Source organism: Chrysochloris asiatica, unplaced genomic scaffold (assembly GCF_000296735.1).
Source record: "Chrysochloris asiatica unplaced genomic scaffold, ChrAsi1.0 scaffold00252, whole genome shotgun sequence".
Lineage (NCBI taxonomy): Eukaryota > Metazoa > Chordata > Mammalia > Afrosoricida > Chrysochloridae > Chrysochloris > Chrysochloris asiatica.
Window position 1 is genome coordinate 2,515,252 of NW_006408770.1, and position 7,071 is coordinate 2,522,322.

At 40.7% G+C, this 7,071-nt stretch overlaps 1 pseudogene; it reads left to right on the forward strand.

The window, feature by feature from the left end:
- Window positions 1–5,655: 5,655 nt before the first annotated feature.
- LOC102811194 overlaps window positions 5,656–7,071 on the forward strand; it is a 12,727-nt pseudogene continuing 11,311 nt past the window's right edge.

The window sequence follows — 7,071 nt, forward strand, 5'->3', positions numbered from 1 at the left end:
TCTACTCCTCACCTTCCCTATTTTCTTCTGCTTTCTAATTATCTATAGGACTGAAACTTGCTCTCCAGCATAGAGATGCTAAAGCAAATGGAAGATATGAGGAGATACAAGAGTTGAACAGAAAATTTCAAAGATCAGCTCGAGAAGATAAAGGCAAATATTACAATAAAACATGCAAAGATCTGGAATCAGAAAACCAAAAAGGAAGAACACACTCAGCATTTCTCAAGCTGGGGAAACTGAAGAAAACATTCAAGCCTCGACTGTTGTTATTAAACGACTCTCTGGGAAAATTATTGAATGATGCAGAAAGCATCAAGAAAAGATGGAGGGAATACACAGAGTCACTGTACTAAAAGGAAATGGTTAATGTCCAACTATTTTAAGAGGTATCATAAGATCCAGAGCCAATGACACTGAAGGAGGAAGTCCAAGGTGCATTGAAGGAATTGTCAAAGAACAAGGCATTAGGAATTGATGGAATAACAGTTGAAATCTTTCAAGAAAGTGAGGGGGCCCTGGAAGAACTCACTCATCTCTGGCAAGAAATTTGGAAGACAACTATCTGGCTGACTGATTGGAAGAGATGATTATTTGTGCCCATTCCAAAGAGAGGTGACCCAACAGAATGTGGAAATCATTGGACAATCTCTTTAATATCCCATGTGAATAAAGCTTTACTAAAGATGATACAGAAATGGCTGCAAGCATACATTGACAGAGAACTTTCAGAGGTTGAAGCCAGATTCAGAAAAGGCCATGGAACGAGGGATGTTAAGTCTGATGGATCTTGGCTGAAAGCAGAGAATATCAGAAAGATGTTTACCTGTGCTTTATTGACTATGCAAAGGCTTTCAATTGTGTGGATCATTACAAGTTATGGACAACATTGCAAAACATAAGTATTGTAGAACACTTCAATGTGCTCATGAGGAATCTGTACCTGGACCAACAGGCAGTTGTTCGAACAGAACATGGGAACACTGAATGGTTTTAAATGAAGAAAGGTGTGTGACAAGGTTATATTCTTTCACCATACTTATTCAACCTGTATGCTGAGCAAATAAACCGAGAAACTGGGTTCTATGAAGAAAAACGTGGCATCAGGATTGGAGGAAGACTAATTAACAACCTGCAACATGCAGATGACACAACCTTGTTTGCTGAAAGTGAAGAGGACTTAAAACATTTATTGATGAAGGTCAAAGAGCACAGCTGTTGATGGATTACATCTTAATGTCAAGAAAACAAAAATCCTCACCACTGGCCCAATAAACAGCATTCTTATTAACAGAGAAAAGATTGAAGTTGTCAAGGACTCCATTCTTCTTGGATCAACTATCAACACTCACAGAAACAGCAGTCAAGAAATTAAACGACATATTGCATTAGGCAAATCTGCTGCACAAGACCTTTTCAAAGTGTTGAAGAGCAAAGATGTCAGCTTGAGGACTAAGGTGATCCTGACCCCAGCCATGGTATTTTCAATCAGCTCATATGCATGCAAAAGCTGGACAGTGAATAAGGAAGACCACAGAAGAATTGATGCTTTTGAGTTATGGTGTTGCAGGAGAATATTGAAAGTGCCACGGGCTGCCAAAAGAACCAATAGATCTGTTTTGGAGGAAGTGTGGCCAGAGTACTCCTTGGAAGAAAAGATGGCCAAACTGTCTCTCATACTTTGGAAATATTGTCAGTAGGGACCAGTCGCTGTGTTTCGTTCTGTTGTGCATATGGTCACTATGGTTCGGTACCGACTCGATGGCACCTAACAACAACAACAACTTAGAACCTTATAGTAGAGGAGACGTATTGGCCTCTCTGTCTTTTCAAAGCACTCACTTCAAATATGTAGTTTTAAGAATGATTCTTTATGTTTCAAAGAATGTCTTTTGTGAGTGATCCAGGCAGATTACATTGACTGAAAGTTTCAATTGCCTTGAATACTATTTACAGTGAAAAAAAAATTGATGTACATAAGCATAACCTAGAAAGGATAAATCAGGTGAATGCCGTAGAGTTATGATGACCACATTTTCTAAAGCAAAAATTGGGCAATGGCTCCTGACTTTAAAAAAACTGACAGTCTGAAATATTTTTTTGATTGAATTAGATGATTTAGGAAATATAATTGGAATGATAAAGCATTGCAAATCCTCAGACGTTTGGATTGTCTCTAGAGACAATATGACATAATATTTATAGTGGCAAATGCAGGCAGGAGCGTAATACATATTTCTTGCTTCTTTACTCTAAAATTGGTTTATTAGTTTTATTCTGAAACTTCTAGTTTAGGATTTCGAACAGACTTGTACTTGCTCCTTCTCTAGATAATCTGAATATCAAGAAGTATTGAAAATCAGCCTAAGGTGGTACATTGTTGTTGTTGTTGTTAGATGCCATTGAGTCAGTAACAACTCATAGCGACCCTATGCACTGTAGAACAAAACACTGCCTGATCCTGGGCCAACCTCACTACTGTTGCCATGCTTGCGTCCATCGATGCTGCCATTTGGCCAATCCATCTCATTGGGGGTCTTCCTCTTTTTCTCTGACCCTCCACCTTACCAAACAGGACAATATGTCCGGAATATGAGAGACAAAGATTGGCCATTCTGGCCTCCAAGGAGCACTCTGGCTGCACTTCTTCCAAAACGGATCTATTGGTTCTTTTGGTAGCCCATGGCACTTTTAATATTCTCCTCCAACACCATAACTCAAAAGCATCAATTCTTCTGTGATCTTCCTTATTCACTGTCCAGCTTTTGCATTCATATGAGATGATTGAAAATACCATGGCTGGGGTCAGGCTCACCTTAGTCCTCAAGCTGACATCTTTGCTCTTCAACACTTTAAAAAGGTCTTGTGCAGCAGATTTGCCTTATGTAATACGTCATTTGATTTCTTGATTGCTGCTTCCGTGAGTATTGATAGCTGATCCAAGAAGAATGAAGTCCTTGACAACCTCAATCTTTTCTCCATTGATAAGAATGCTGTTTATTGGTCCAGTGGTGAGGATTTTTGTTTTCTTGACATTGAGATGTAGGAGTCGGTTCTGACTCATAACACATAACAAAAACAACAGGTTCTATTCTGTTGTACTGATTTTGGGGAAGTCAGAAAGATGTTTACCTGTGCTTTATTGGCTACACAAAGGCTTTTGATTGTGTAAATTTCCATGTCAGCCATCTATTCCTTAATCGCTACTGCCTCCAAAGTCTGTCAGGAAAACTCTCCAGGGATGAACAAGGTGACTCCCCCTCACTTATGTATGACTGGTATGCCTATTGTTGTTGTTGTTGTTGTCAATTGCTGTAGAGTCATTTCTGACTCCCAGAGATGCTCTATAGAGGTTCCAACAAGTGGCTGGTGAGCCTGAATCATGACCTTGTGGTTCAAACTCATCTTGCAGTATAGAGCATTAACCTACAGTGCCACAACAAGACTCCAATGTACCTAATCTAAGGTTCTATAATTCCATTCATCATGCATGACACTTCAGACGTTTTTCTTATGAGTCAAATAGTTTGTAAACTTCTGGAAGAAGGGACTGTTTTGTCACCTGTGTATCCCCTGTGTCATGTGGTAAACACATCACAAGCACTCAAATAAATGTGTTTGGAACTTAAGTGAAAGAGCACAATATAAGATTAGTATAGAAAGGAGGCCAGGACTGGAGTGTGAAGGACTCAGATGAAGCTCATAGAATTTATAGTTTCTGACATTGCATCATTGTTTCTTATGCAAACCAGAACTCTTTCAACACACACCAGCAATAACAGCAAAGATAAAAAATGTAGAGGACAATAAATGCTGGCGGGGCTGTGGAGAGACTAGGACTCTTCTGCAATGCTGGTGGGACTTTAAAATGGTCCAACCTCTCTGAACAACAATATGGCGCTTCCTCAGAAGGTTGGAAATAGAAATACCTTACGATCCAGCAATTCCTCTACTTGGTATTTACCCACAAAAATATGAGCCATAACATGAGTAGATATATGCACATCAATGTTTATAGCAGCACTATTTACAATAGCAAAAAGATGGAGACATCCAAAGTGCCCATCAACTGAAGAATGAATAAACAAACTGTGGTACATACTCACAATGGAATGTTATGCTACCTTGAAAAATAACAAGGAAGCTGCAAGCCACCACATAACATGGATAAATCTTGAGGACATTATGTTCAGTGAAATTAGTCAGTCACAAAAGGAGAAATACTCCATAGGACCACTCCTATAAAAGATTAAGAAAAAGAACCCATACTAAAAGGGGGTGGATTCTTTGCTGGTTGCTGGGATGTGAGGGGTGGGTTGAGGAAGGGAGGTGAAGGTGGAGCACAGAGCAGGGAATAGATACAGGATAGTTTGGGTGCTAGGGAGGGGAGCAATACACAAGAAGGGGGAGGGGAATGGAAGAACAAAGTGCATGGGAGAACAATTAGGCAGTTTTACATGGGCTAAGTGGGACAGAGGTAAAGAATGATGTATGCACAACCTTAGAACAACAGGGCTCTGGGATACTGGGATTGAGACATGGTTGGAATGGGGAAAAGGGGAGAAATAATTGTAAGATTCTTGGCTGTCTTTTGAATCTTGATTTTCCTTGCATACCATTAAAAAACAGACACTGGAGGGGGAGAGAAAGAAATATCACCATAGAAAGCTTGTAAGTCTGTCTTTTGCTTATAACTGATTGGAATACCTAAAATGGGGCTACATCGTGCCCAGTTAAGGAGGCTTCCTGCAAAGTCTCTGCACTACATAAGAGTATAGGTGTAATCCTGAACAGCATCCAGAATCTTCAGAGGTGATGAATTTCCACTTGAAAGGATGGGTAGACCAGCCTGGAGTGGCTAAAAGAACAGAAGATACTTCTTAAAAGAAAGACCAACAGGAAAACTACAAAACAATATAGGCAGACAGACTGATTACTACAAAAACAAGTAAGTTGCTTTCCCAGGAGACATCAAGGCAAGTGGTCGGGTCCCTTCAGAGCAAACCCCCTTCCAAGACTAAGACTCAATGGGAATTTACACTCTGATTAGTGACCACGTTTGTCACCAATAAGGGGAAGTGAGGGAAAAACAGCACTGAAGCTGTGAGTTAAGCCCTTCAATGTTCAATAGACTCCTTTGAACACGGCTGGAGACCTGGTTGGCCAGCACTGTGGCAAGACCTGGGGTCTCTTCGGCCCAGAGTCAATGACATAGCCACAGAGGACTAGAGTGGAGATTGAAGCGTCCAGCTAATAAGAAAAGAGGGAATATGCACAAGAACACCCACACTTGCAGATAATACCCACTTGACCTGGCTTCAATGACTGGATTATCAGAGCTCAACTAGAAGAAGAAGAAGAGGATAAAAAGAGTAATGTGATATAATTTGATGAACTTGACCTACATCTATGGATGCAGTAGCTCAAAAGAGGGAACAAATATTTATAGCAAGGAACATTCCTATCCCCTTCATACACAGAGTAGACAGGGATGGGCAACTTGGACATTAGCTACCCAAAGTGGAGAGGCTACAAAGGCAAGAAGTGACTGGCTTAAAAGCTTTCAAGAGAGAACCTTGATTCAGAGGATGTGGAAGAAGGTAGAATCTCCACTGAGTAATATCCAATCTGTCTAGGTGGGGCTGATGAATGGAAATGCGGGTGAGTCTCCTGTGATACAATAGTGAATACTTGTTATTAGGACGAATTGTGAAGGTTGGAAATGAGGCAGATGTTCTGTAGCAAGGACGGGAGTGATTAACTTTGTAGTGTAGGAGTGGAGGTCCCTGGGACCATCAAGGGAGAATATGTGAGAGTGGGACCCTACCCAGATAAGCAGTGACACCAGATATGGAGGTAGAAATGATGACGTGGAGAGATAGAGCAGCTGGGGACTTTAGACCCAGAGAGGGAAAGGGCCTGTGTGCTGATGACCAGGCTTGCAGGTTGATTGGTTGACAATGCATGGAGCGGATTGTAACCATGGCAATGAAATGATATATGATAGGATGAATGTAAAACTAATGTTCTCCCATATAAACTCTCACATAACTCACAATAAAACATTTTTTAAAAAATGACAAAGTTTTCATGAGAAGAGTAAAAAAGGAGCTCACAGAATGACACACATACAAAAACATCATTTGCAATGACATATCAGACAAGGGCCTAATTTCTAAAATCTATAGGAAACTACAACACCTCTGCAAAAAAGACAAATAACCCAATGGAAAAATGGTCAGAGGACATGAGCAGACACTGCAGCAAAGAAGGCATTCTGGAAGTCAACAAACATATGAATAAATGTTCGCAATCATTAGCCAATGTTGTTGTTGTTAAGTGTTGTTGAGTCGGTTCTGACCCATACAAACCCTGTATAGGGTTTCCAAGGAGCAGCTGGTGAACTTCAACCACTGACCTTGTAGTTCAAATGACTTTGCAGTCTGATGCATTAGCCCACAGCGCCACACCAGGATAGAGAGGTGCAAATCAAAACCAGCAATAGCAGTGAAGTTTAAAAAAGCAAAGGATAATAAATGCTGGTCAGGATATGGAGAGAGTGGACTTCCTACATTGCTGATGGGAATGTAAAATGGTTCAGCCACTTTGAAAAACTGTATGGTGCTTCTTCAGGACGTTGTAAATAGAATACCTTATGATCCAGTAATTTCTGTATTGGGTACATATCCACAAGAAATACAAGCTAGAACACGAGTAGATATATGCACACCAATGTTTATCACAGTAGTAAAAATATGGAGACAGCCTAAGGGCCCATCAATGGAAGAATGGATAAGCAAACTTTGGTACATACACACAGTATATGTATCTTGAAGAATAGCAATGAAGCTGCAAACCACCACATAACATGGATGAACCTTGAGAACATTATGCTGAGTTGTCGGGGTCTGACCTCGACATAGTTGTGTTGTTCACGAGTGTTTGGTTCACGAGGAGGGGAGATCCAGCGGTGATAGAGATAGCAAAAGAATACACAGACAGACAGAAGAAGGGGGACAATGAGGCACCCCAAAGCCAGGGTGGATACATCACTGGTGGGCAGACTTGGGA